General features: G+C 38.6%; 1 protein-coding gene and 1 non-coding gene across 2 annotated transcripts in view; one reads left to right on the forward strand and one right to left on the reverse strand.

Moving 5' to 3' along the window:
* The window catches only part of DNER (delta/notch like EGF repeat containing), a 344,569-nt gene that overhangs the window by 261,158 nt on the left and 70,492 nt on the right, over positions 1–12,919 (reverse strand). The window lies entirely within an intron of this gene.
* Positions 2,623–2,724, forward strand: LOC114053256. Its single transcript, XR_003570364.1, has one exon. It is a non-coding gene; the product is annotated as a U6 spliceosomal RNA (small nuclear RNA).

Consider the following 12,919-nt stretch of genomic DNA (forward strand, 5'->3'; position numbering starts at 1 on the left):
TAACTCAAGCTATAGTCTCATCACTCAAGACTAGAAAAAGAATAAAGTTAGAAGAAAATCTTGTTTGTCCCATAAGCATCATTGGAATCCCTAAGCAGTTTGAAGTTGTCATTTTATTTTTCCTATTTCTTCTATTTCTTTTTAATAAGCACTTACTCTATCCCTCCAAATTAAAAAAAGAAAAGGGGGAAAAACCCTCACAATAAATATTCACAGTCAAGTAAAGCTATGCCCAAAAATGCATATTTCCTTCCGAATTTTGAGTTCATTACCTCTTTGTCAGGAGTTTGGCATCATTGATCCTGTGGAATTGTGTTTTGCCATTGCACTGATCAGAATTCTAAAATCATTCAAAGTTGTTTTTTCTTTATAATGTTATTGTTATTGTATAACTTTTTTCCTGGTTCTACTCACTTTACTCTACATCAGTTCATATAAGTTCCAGTTTTCTCTGAAACTGTCTATTTCATCATTCTTTAAGTTAACTCCATAATAAAAGCAAATTAGATGTTTATTTCAAAATGACAAAACTAGCCATTCTTCAATAGATGGGCACCCCCAACATTTAGTTTCCAGAGATTTTTTGCTATTATGAAAAGAGCTGCTATAAATATTTTTGTACAAACGAGTCATTTCTTTGATCTCTTTCTGATATAGGACTAGTAATAGTATCACTAGGTCAAAGGATATACACAATTTTTAGGGAATATTTCCAAATTGCTTTCCAGAATAGTGGGACCAATTTATAGCTCCACCAACAATATATTAGTGCACTTATCTCTCTGTAGCCACTCTTTTTTCTCCTATTTCTAAAAAAGGGGAAATATTTTATTCTCTGGAGAAAGGTGTTTAATAATTTTGTGTCATGGACCACTTTGACTATCTAGTGAAATCTGTGGACTCCTCAGAATAATATTTTAATTACGTAAAATAAAAACATAGGATTACAAAGAAAACCAATAATATTTTAAACAGTTATCAAAATATTAAAAAAACAAAAACAAAAATCCCAGACACCAGTTTAAGGGGGATTATATTTGTATGCCTCTATGTGTTTAAATGAACATTAAACAGGTGTTTCAATGGAGGCAGCTAGGTGGCAAAGTGGCTGAGATTGCTGGACTGAGAATCAGGAAGACCTGAGTTTGAATTCTACCTCAGACACTTACTGAATGACCTTTCTTTCAGTCTTAGTTTCAATATCTGTGAAATGGAGATAGTAATAGCACCTGCCTCCCACAGTTGTTGTGAAGATCCAGTGAGATACAGAAAGTGCCGCCTGAAAGTGCTACATGAAAGTTAACTAATCTAATCAGCACTTAGCACAGTGCCTGGCACATAGTAGGCCTTAATAAATGTTTGTTGGCTGATTGATTCACCACAAAATAAAGGGCTTAGACTAGGCGATCTCTAAGGTCCCTTTCAGACAGAAATCCCATGATCCTATGTATATGACACACAGGTTTCCCTTCCATCACCTACTTCCTCTATGGGCCTCTCTCCTTTGGGTTTTGGGGGTTTTTCCCTACCCAGGTCTTTCTTCCCCAAGTGTACATTCAGGAAAGGTTACTCTGATCAATCAATTACTTTTCTGGTGACCAAAGAGTGCATTATCAGAAGAGACAATATTGACATTGGCGTTTGAATACTATACTTTAGAGTTGAACTTTAGATGTGCCATTTTATCTCTTGGCTTCTTACCAATGGAAGGCATTAAGGATAGAAACTGTTTACATCTTGTTTTTATAGCACCAGAATCTAGTACAATGCCAAGCACACAATAGGCACTTAATTAAAGCCTACTGAATTGAATTTAGTTCTTCCTCCAAGAAAGAGAAAGGCATCTATTTCACAAGGGTTTTAAATGTAAGAGTGGAGTTGATAGATACACTCAATCTAGCCACCCCACCCCACCCCACCCCACTTAGAGTAAGTGGGAAGCCGTTTCAATCAATCTCAGTCATGGGCTTTAGATCAAGTGCTAAAAGTACTTGGAACTGGAAATGACATTGCACTAGAAGTACCTCAGAGAGTCCCAGGAAACTTGGTCATGATCCAGGGTTTTTCGATAAATTATGAAGCTAGTTTAGAAATGGAGTCATCTGAAACATTGGAGCAAGCCTAGCTTTCCAGTAAAACCCTGAGGAGAAACTGCCTAGGGAAAAAGGAAAGGTTAGCCTTGACCAGCTTTCTTTCCCCACCCTCCTTTGGCCAAAAAAGGACCATGAAAGCTTTAAAGGGTCCAGAAGATTTTGGACTTCCCATCTTTCCACCAACGTCTTTGCAATGTCCCAGATAAGTAGATGGCAGTGTCTGAATTGGGAGCCAAGAACATACTGGATATGGACTCATGGCTCTCTAAAAAGCCCAGCCTAAGGGAAACTTCTCAAGCACCCCACAAATTGTAGAAAAGGACTTCCAGCAAGTAGGGGCTATGAGTTACCTCTTTGCTACATGTGCTCTTTAACCTTGAGCCCATTTTCCCCAAGACTCTCTTTGTACTTGTGGGAAAGTATGTCACAGGTGTTTAGGGGTCTGTTGACAGCAACTGCTCTTATGGTAATGTCTTAGGAAATACTCCTTTCTAAAAGTTAAAGAAATATCTCTTTCTAAAAGCTATATGTGCTTAGCAGCACATATATTCAAATTGGAATGATAGAAAGAGGAATAGCATTACCCCTTCCCATGAACGACGTGCAAAAGGACAGAAAATTCCATATTTTAATAATAGTTGATAGAAAAATAGATGATTGATGGGTAGATAAATAATAGATAGAATAATTGATAGATAATAGAAAATAGACAATAAATGATAATAAATGATAAATAATAGATAATAAATGACAGACCATAGAAAAATAGATGACAAGTGATAGAAAATAGATGACAAATGATAGAGAAACAAGTTAAAGATGATAGATAGATAAACAGATAAACACTACATATAATCGGCTGACTAAAATGGTTCTTAACTAATAATCTTGGGAAGGAAGATCACTGGCAGAGACTAGAGATGATGGAATTAGAGAATCACTTCCAACTGCTTAAGGCGACCTCTGTAAGGGGAGGGGACATTTAGTCTTGCTCTAGCACCTCAGAATCCTCTGTGAAAATTGGAGTTGAACTCAGTGACCTCCTCATTTCTGTGGACCACATAAGCAAATAAACATCAATAAAGGATACCAAGACTCCAGATGAATCCAGATGACTCTAAACTCAACTAAACTCATTTATCCAGTGCCATGGCTATTCCACACACCTGAGTTTTCTCAAATAAAAACAGAAGCTTTTCCCTTTAAATATAGATTATTTTATCCCATACATTTTTTTTCCAGAATTAGTTCTAAAATCCAGTAGCTCCTAAGAAAAATTTCAACTATTTCTTGATGACTTCAACTAATAATTATAAGCATTCACTATGATGCAGTATATTCTAAAGGGTTTTAAGGGTGAACAAGGCCATTAGCCCCATATGCTGACAAGCAACCTCTATGTTCATGGGTTCTTGGATCTGCTATTTATAGACTGTTCTCTCTCCTTCCTCAATGTCAGGCCATCAGTTGATAATTCTTATCTCCCTCTAGAATCTCCCTTTTTCATCAACTGTGGACTAGAAAACTAAATGATTAAGCTTCTCAGAACTGGGTGTCAAATAGGAGTAAATAAGGGCTGAGAGAGGTTGTGAAGGCCTCCTCTATAAAGATAATGAATATACTCTCTATTTTGGGCTACTTGGAGTCCTTTCTTCTGACTTCATCATTTTGGGCTACTTTCTAGATAGGTGAATCTATAGATGTCACATTCACTTATGTCACCATGGCTCCAAGTCCTTGTTATGATGGCCAAAGAAAGGGTGCCATATCTGTTCCCTTAAAGGAAAATAGACAGTTGTAAAGAACTGAGTCTGGTTTAACCAACAGTTTTCTAGACCTACTGGGGTTGGGGGAGAGAGAGAGAGTGAAAAAGAACAGAAGAATAAAATTAAATAAATAAATGCCTCACAAGAATAAGGCAACAGACATATATTCTAAGAGCATTCATCTCATACAAGTGAAAAAAATAATCCAAAAATGGAAAGAAGAAGAAAAAAATGAAGGTGGGTTTTTTTTTGGAATGTTTTCTTTTCTTTCTATATTGGGATCACGTTGGGAATAAAAGACTTTTCTTCTCAGTCAAGGACACAAGCATACTAGTCGGCTCCCTCTGGTGGAATATTGATTTTTAGAGCACATCTTACCATGAAATCTCTATTTCCCCAGAGGGAAAGCCAGACTACCACCTGCACACAAACCCTTGGTAGTCCAGCATCAGGATCTAGAGGCAGCAGAGAATGAAAATAAGGAAAAGAGCCAAAGTCAGAATCAAAAGGACACCACTGAGGAACCAATCAGAAGGATTCAAAGTCCCCATTACTATGGTTTTTCATCTTCCTTACTGAAGTGTGTCATTGGCTTCCTCTCCTTTAATGTGTTTTCCCAGTAGTGGGCTGCCATATGTCCCAAGGATGAATCTGGGAAATTGTGCAGAACATCTCACAGAAATTGCTACAATTTCCTGAAATTCTCTTTTCTGATCATAATAGATATTTGCATTTCTACTTCCAGAAAGCCTTCCCCAGGGGGATTTTTCTTCTCCAGCACTAGAAAGTGTCCCTGCTGTAAGGCATTGAGCCTTTGTATCCTAACACCAGCTCCAATCAAAGATTCCAGATCATGGAAGGAGAGCAAGTGAGAGCTGTGATGGGGTTTGCTAACTAGGAGTTAAAGTCAAGCTTTCCCAAGATCAGGGACTTTAGAAAATTCAACACATGACAAAAATTTTCTGGTTGAAATCTATTATAAGGACAATGTAGCTGACCTCTAAGCTGCAGGTCTGTAGACATACAACCGTATGTCTCTTCCCCTAATCAATGGCTGAGTCATTGAATTTGATCTTGGGAATCCTCCAGAGATCATCTGATCCAACCCTCTGTCTGAAATCCAGTGATACTTAAATTATGGAGGACAAATGGTTTTCTAAGCATTTGTTTTGTTAAACTCTTCAGAGAAAGAAATTCCCTGGTAGTCCTTTAAAGAAAGAGTTAAGAATTTGCCCTATATCTCTAGCCTAAACCTCTCATTCCAGGATATCCACTCATCTTTTTAAACTCAAAGATATAAAATGGACAGTATCCAGCTGCTAACAAGAATAGTAAAAGGATTTCTTCCTGACATGTACACAGCATCAATCTGATATTCACACTGGCACAGGGGCAACATGGTGGATTGTGAAGTTTAGTTCAGTTCAATCCAATAAGCATTTAGAAAGATCACTGCACTTGGAATCAGGGCCCTGGATTTCAGACCAAACTGACACTTGAATCCATTTCAACCAGCATTTATTTAGTGCCAGCTGTGTGTAGGAAACTGCCAAAGATGCTGAAGATGAAAAGACAACAACATGGGGTCAAAGAGCTACAAGGGAACACAGATCCAACCCTTTCATTTTACAGATGAGGAAACTGAGGCCCAGGTAGGTCAAGAGGCTTTCCCAAGTTCATATGTCAATCTCTGCCCTCAAGAAATTATAGTCTACTGTGGGTACAGCACATAAACAGATGAGTAAACACCAGATAATCTGGAGAAGAAGATAGTATTATCAAGTGGCAGAAGTCAGAGAGGATTTCTGATCTTTAAAGGAAACTAAGGGTCCTGAGCCATGGAGGTGAAGAAGGAGTATATTCCAGGCATGGGAGATAGTTTGTGTAAATGAATGGAGCCAAAAGATGAGTTAAAGTCAAGCTCAGGAAATCTCAAGTAGGCCAATTTGGCTGAGAACATAGGCTGTGGAAAGGGCAGTGATGGGAAGACAGCCTGGAAAGGTAGGCTGGAGTCCTTTAAATTCCAAGCTGAATAATTTATATTTTATTATCAGTGCAATGGAGAGCCATTGAAGCTTCTTAAACAAGTTCATGACATGGTCCTATCTACATTGAAAAATTAAACAGTTCTGTGGAAGATGGATTGGAGGAGTCAGGGATAAGTAAGGAGGCTATTATAATAGTCCAGGGAGAGGTTATAAGGCCCTAAAGTAAGGTTGATTATATTGGCCACATGAATGAAGAGAGGGAGAAGATTCAGATGTGTGGAAACGGAATCGGGCTTGTAAATCAATTGGGTATGGTGGGTAAGGGAAAAAGGTGAGTTAAGGATGAATCTAGGGTTGTTAATCTGGGTAACCAGAAGGATGTAGATACACTCAACAGAAACAGACACATTTGAGTGGAGAGGTTCCTAGCCATGTGAACTGGGATAAATGAAAACTTCTCAAAGCCTCAATTTCCTTATATGTAAAATGGGGATAATAATTCTTAGATTCCCTAGGTTTCTCAAATAGGTATGTGTATATGACAACCATATTCGTTGAACCAAAAACTGGGAGGCTCAGGGAATAAGTTTTTCCATGCAATATAGTCATTAAATATTAGAGTAAGAATTCAAACATAAGTATCCTCACTCTGAATCCAGAAATCATTCTGCTAAACCTTAACTCCCCTAGCTATTTGACCTTGCTCAAGACATTTAATTTCTTAGAGCCTTAATTTCCTTCTTTGTAAAATGGAGACATTGCCTGTAATTCCACCTTACAGAGTTATCCTAAAGAGAATAAGATGTATGAAAGTTGATTGTCAACTACAAAGCACCAATCAAATGTAAGATGCTCCTATCTCTGTTGCTGACCTTCTAGGTTAAATTGGCAAGGTACCTAGGCTGCTGAGTCTTCCTTTCTACTTATCACAGGATAATTGTGAAAGGAAGTTAAATGGTACCCACTCAATGGTCTCCTAATAGTGTTCTAGATTTTCATATCCCAACATCCTTCAAGTTAAGTCCTGATAACTAAACAATTACACACACACACACACACACACACACACACACACACACACATGCCAGCTTATTGTGGGGGTTGCAAAGGAGACAAATCCATGGCAATGATCACAAAGTATCACCTGATAAGCTCCAAGAAGCCAAATCAACACTTGAGAATTTTTTAAAAACACACACAGATGGCCTCCCAACCAAAATAGATGAAGCTTTCACAGTTTAATTCAGAATCCAAAGTAAAAAAATTAATCAGTTAAATAAGCATAAACTGTGGTCACATTTTGCTGATGCCAACTAAGCACATCCTGTCTATTTGTGCAATTGTGAAATGAATGGCACCCTCAGGAGAAGGGCTGAGTGAACAAACGTGGAATTACAAAAAAGGTGTATTATACACCTGGCAAATACTTGTTATGCAACCTGGAAGGAGAGGGACTCAAAACAGCACAAATGGACCAAATTTTAAAACAATTATCGACAGACTTTGTAAAAACAAACAGTGAAAATACACTCTCCTTTTCAGAGTTTTACTCATACAACTCTTTGCTAGTACCCATTCCCAGGGTTGAGAATTAAATCATTTTCATCTGCCTCCATAAGCATATATGTACCTCAGTAGTGGTCAACTAGGTGATACAGTGGATAGAGTGCCAGAAGGCTCATTTTCCTAAGTTCAAATCTGGCCTCAGACACATACTAACTCTGTGACCTTGGACAAGTCACTTAAATGTTTGCCTCAATTTCCTCATCTGTAAAATCCAGTATCTTTGCCATGAAAACCACACAAAGGGTCACATAGAGTCACACATGACTGAAATGATTGAACAACAATGTAAGGGATTCATTATTTATAGGTATATTAAAATTCAAAATTATCCTATATTTAGTTAAACAATGGCAACAGTGCCTTTCCAGCTTATTTCAACTATCATATTCCATGTTTGAAGCTATTTTTTAGAAAGTATTTGGATTAGAGGCAGCTAGTAGGTACAGTGGATAGAGCACTGGACCTGGAGTCAGGATAATCTGGGTTCAAATCTAGTCTCGGACATTTACTAGCATGTGACCAATAGCAAGTCACTCAATCTCTCTTTGCCTCAGTTTTCTCATCTGCAAAAATGGAGATAATATCAGTACCTACCTACTAGGGTTGTGGTAAAGATAAAATGAGATGATATTAGTACACTTCTTTGCAAACATTAAAGCACTATGTAAATGCTAGTTATTATTATCAACTTTTAATTAATAAGGAGCTTTGATTATTCCCCATAATTGCGGCAAGGAAAGCATGTCCAAGATGATCCTTCCTACTCTCCTCCACCCCTTCTTCCTTTCAGCTATCTCTGCAAAATGGACATATTAGTGTCTGAGCCATTTTTGACTGGATAATTCTGGTAAGCAGAAATGCTACCTCTTGGAAATGTTCTATACTTGGTTGGAGCACTAAGAATTTTAAGAAAAATACATAACTATTATGATCACAAATGAAACATATACTGTCCTGTATTCATTAAATTTGACAGGTCATTGACACTTTTGAGTCTTTCCATGAATGGAAGCTGGTGAGGTGCTAGCAGGCAACAGGGCAGGAGCCCTTTACAATATGCAGCAATTCAAGAGAGGATACTGTTGTATTCAGTCATCACCATGGGAACCAGCCCTTTAGTTTCTAGGTAAAAATGAATACAAGCTGTAAATCAAAAGGTAATTTTAAAAGAATTCTGGGGAAGGAAAAGGAAATATGCTATTATAGTTACATAGTAAATATCTCCTTCCTATAGTAGGTAAGTTTCTCTTAGGCTTCTAAAATACAGCATTGAATTCTAAACCAAATAAATTTATTTGAGAACAAAGGGAAATTATCCTCAAGACAATAGCAATTTGGTTATCAAGTAGGGTTCATATTTAAAGACTGCAACATAATGAAGGAAAATTTCCCAAATCTGTGGTCATTACATGGGTGACCATCTTGCTCAACTTTTCTCTCTCTCCTTATTTCTTCTAGGGAAAAGAAATACAAAAAGAACCCCAACCCTAGTCCATCAACACCATCCCTTAGTAAGCACTGCACTGCACAAAACAAATTAATGACTGGCTGAATGAAAAAAAAAACATTTATAAAGTATTTACTACATGCAAAGCACTGTGCCAAGTCCTGGGGATATAAATAAAAAGATAAAGACAGTCTCTTCCCTCAAAAATGGAGTGGTAGCCAGGAAGGGACATTTTAGTCCAAAAAAGTAGAGACAAGATGAATGTGGTCATGGGAGAAGACTGACATCGTCCATCCAGAAAGAGTGGCAGAGTTGATTTGATCATGATGGGGAAGGAAGGGGAGGGAAAGAGGCAAGAAAAGGCTACAGTTAGGGAGAAGATAGCTAGAGAGTAAAGAAGTAAAGGCTTTCCTAAAACAGTGAGCCAAGAGAGGCAGTAGCTAATCAAGACAGCAAAATCTTGCAGTGAAAGTTGTGGAGATGAAAGGGTTGAAAGCTGAAAGACGTGGTCTCTGGTATAGAACACAAATTAGCTGGCCAGGACAAAGATAAGGAGAGTAGAGAATGCCTACCCTCTGTCTCCAAACATTATTAATCATGTAAAAAATTAGGACACAACTATACTTTTTTATAAAATTATATACATGTATTGCTGTATAAATAGTATCCCTTGTAAAAATTAAACAAGATACAAATTTTTAAAGGATGAGATGAAGATGAAATAATATTTGATCTAAAGTCAGTAAGGAAGATGAGACATGTTAAGACCCAAGCTTTAGGAAAATCCCTTTGACAGCTAAGAGAAGGATGGATTAGAGGGGAAGAGTTGAGGCAGGAAGACCAGTTGGGCGACTATTATAAGTCAGGCAAGAGGTGATGAGATCGTGAACTAGGATGGTGCCTGTGCGAGTAGTGAGAAGGGAAGATATTGGAGAAGTGTTAGTGATGAAGGTGTAGCAACTGATTGGATATGGAGGAGGAAGAGTGAGTAGCAGAGATTGTAAACATGGGGGACTAAGAGAATGGAGTATCTTTGAGAGTAAAAAGAAGAGGAATGGCTTTGGGAGAGAAATATAATAACATAATAATATCAGTGATGGAGATCACAATCCATCCATGCTTGCTCATCTTATACAATTCACTCTGTCCTACCCAAAATGTAAAGGGTGAAAGTGGAGTTCTTTCCAGTCATTGCCCCTGCTCCCTAGGGGAGATTTACAGCAGAGGGATTTCCCACTCAGAAAGGGAGAGTTTGGAAATTTGCCCAGCAGGAGAGGGACAGAGGTAAGCGTTGTGGTATTGGAGATAAGCCCATCTTCCCGCCTTCTAATTAGTTGATCATACAGCACACTGTGAGGTCAGACCATGGCCTTCATTTCATAGAACACTGTTCTGATGGTTTACTTCCTAACTCGAGTATAGAAATACTCAAAATTTAAATCAAAGAGAATTCAAGTCTCTTAAGACTTCATATTTACCTATCCATGCACATGTTGTACACCCACTAAGAGAAGAATGGAAGCTATCTTGAAGAAGTGGGTGATTTGTTTTTCCTTTTGTACCTCCAAGCCTAATCCAGTGTCTTTTCATTGTAGGTGCTTAATTAATGTTTGTTGAAATGAATGATTAAGTTTAATAATACTGACACCCATGTTAGGACATTGTAGGGAGTAAGGCATAGAACAAACAGGGCAGCAAAGCTTCCCATCTGCGTTACTTTCCCAAAGGAAACCACATTGGATGAACATATACAGTACAATGGAAAGAACATTAGATATGGAGGGGAAAAAATCAAAATCAAATGCTGGGAAATTATAATGACCAAGTTTTGCTCCAGGAGATAGAAGTCAAATCAACAAGCATTTATTAAGCTCCTGCTGAATGTACTTTCCTCTCTTCCTTTCAGAATCAAGAGACTATAGGTACATAGCACTGAATATATCAGACTTGGTTAATGTTTTGGTTAGTTTTGCTGAAACGTTCAACAAACTGTTTCCCCTCTTTATTCTTTGTTAGATATGGTGCCTCTTAGGAGGGACAATAGGAAATGTGTAATGGGGGGAAAAAGATCAATAAGTTTCTTTAAAACTAATGAACAGTTCACATGTCCCAGATGTATCCCACATAGAGGAAGGTCTCTAAGCTCCTAAGTACATTAGGTTGACCACCTGTAGAGGATTCAGGAAAGCCCATAAACAAGAATCACACAGGACAGATTAGCTACATTCTGTACCATTGGAATGAGTGCCCAAACCAAGGAGGACCATAGATCTACTTTGTTCACAACAAACCCATCAGGTAGTTAAAGTCTTATTATCCCCCATTTTACTGATGAGGAAACTGAGGCTCAGAAGCAAAGTCACTTGCCTGTGGTTACAGCTAGTAAAGTTACTCCAAGATCAATGTTCTTTTACACTGTCACTCTGCTTCTCCAGTGAGCAGTGAAGTGGCCCAAAGAATGACTTCACACAAGAGCTAAAATAAGGCGTTTGTGCATCCTGGGCAAGCTTTTGAAAACTGAATTCTCCCATGTATTCCTGTCTGCCAGAAGCTTGGAGCTTCCATTTGTAACATATGCAACTTGACATCACAAAATACCCACATGCCACAGAGAACAGAATTTTCTGGCATCAAAAATATGTACTTTTTTTTTATAAAGTTATAGTAAAAAGTATAGGGAATAGAAACCTGATTTGGAATCAGAGGATCTGAGCTGAAATACTGACGTTGCTACCTGTCTAACTTTGGACAGATCACAACTTGGAGTAGCCTGGGCTTCCTCACCTAGAAATACGCCAGAGGCAGCACAGTATCATGGGGAAGGGCCTGGTTTAGTAGTCTGGAGACATGAGAGTTCTTATTCTAACCCTTCTGCTTCCCATTTGTGTATGACCTTCAGCGAGTCATTTCCTTTCTGAGGAGTCTCTGTTTCCTCCTTTGTAAGATGGGAGGGGGGGATTAAATGACCTCAAAGTTTCCTTCCTCCTCTAAACCCTAAGATGTAGTAGATGGGTAGGACTAGAGTCCCAGGCTTGGTGTTAGGTAGTCCTGGGTTCATATCCTGCCTCAGACAATTACTAGCCATCTACAGTGACACTGGAAAAGTCACTTTCTTCATCTGCAAAATGGGGCAATTATAAAAACTTCTTCCCATTTGATCCCAGTATTGAGTGAGATAATACCCGTAGAGTACTTTGCAAACCTTAATGCACTATATAAATGCTAGCCATAATTTGTCTTTCATTGTACCTCACTGTATATTACACCCTAGGGCTGCTGCCAACCCTCCCTTGGTCCTGATGCTGTTTCTCAAGCCTTTCACTTTGTCATGTGCCTAAGTAATTCACCCAAAAAGTGTTGGGTGAGAACAGTGTGAAAGAGAGGGGAGATTCACAAGCTGGGAAGAACACGGCAAGTGGGAGGGGTGCATAGAAATCAATATTTCAACTTAAGGACTTAAGCGTGCTCTAGGTGTGAAAATACAGTAATCAACACTGAGGTTTCAGCGGTCCTAAAAATAGACCTTCACCTGCTGTGGATTTTTTCATTGGTTACAAAGGCTATTGTTTATTAGGGCAGATGGAAAGAAGCCAGGAAACATTGTTCTCATGGTCCAAAGGAGCAAATCAAGAGAGGAAGACATGGGTAGTATGTTAATGAGTGAGGTGGGAGACGATTAGTGCAATTGCTAACATAGGATCTTTTCTCCTCAAATGTTTAGAAATCTGATCCCCTGACTGTAGTCTGGGAGCCTGAGTGTGCTAATTTTAGATTTGTGTCTTGCTGGGCACAGCAGCTCACATTTCCATCAGTTCACGTTAGTCCCTTCCACCAAACCTTGGAAACACCTTGGTATCTCTCATCTTTAAAGATGCTGCTGCTGCTGCTCATTGGTGCTTGCCACAGAGAGCGAGAAATTTCCAGCCAAGCTGGGATTGTGATTTCCATGTCTGCATAGCTAGTGTACCTGCGGGCTGACAGCTGTGGCAATATCTGTGTTTGAGGTGGCAAGTTACAACTATTTCTGTCTCCTGAGAAGTAAAAGTGGAAGAAATGTTA

This window comes from Vombatus ursinus, unplaced genomic scaffold (assembly GCF_900497805.2).
Source record: "Vombatus ursinus unplaced genomic scaffold, bare-nosed wombat genome assembly UNPS02014810.1, whole genome shotgun sequence".
Lineage (NCBI taxonomy): Eukaryota > Metazoa > Chordata > Mammalia > Diprotodontia > Vombatidae > Vombatus > Vombatus ursinus.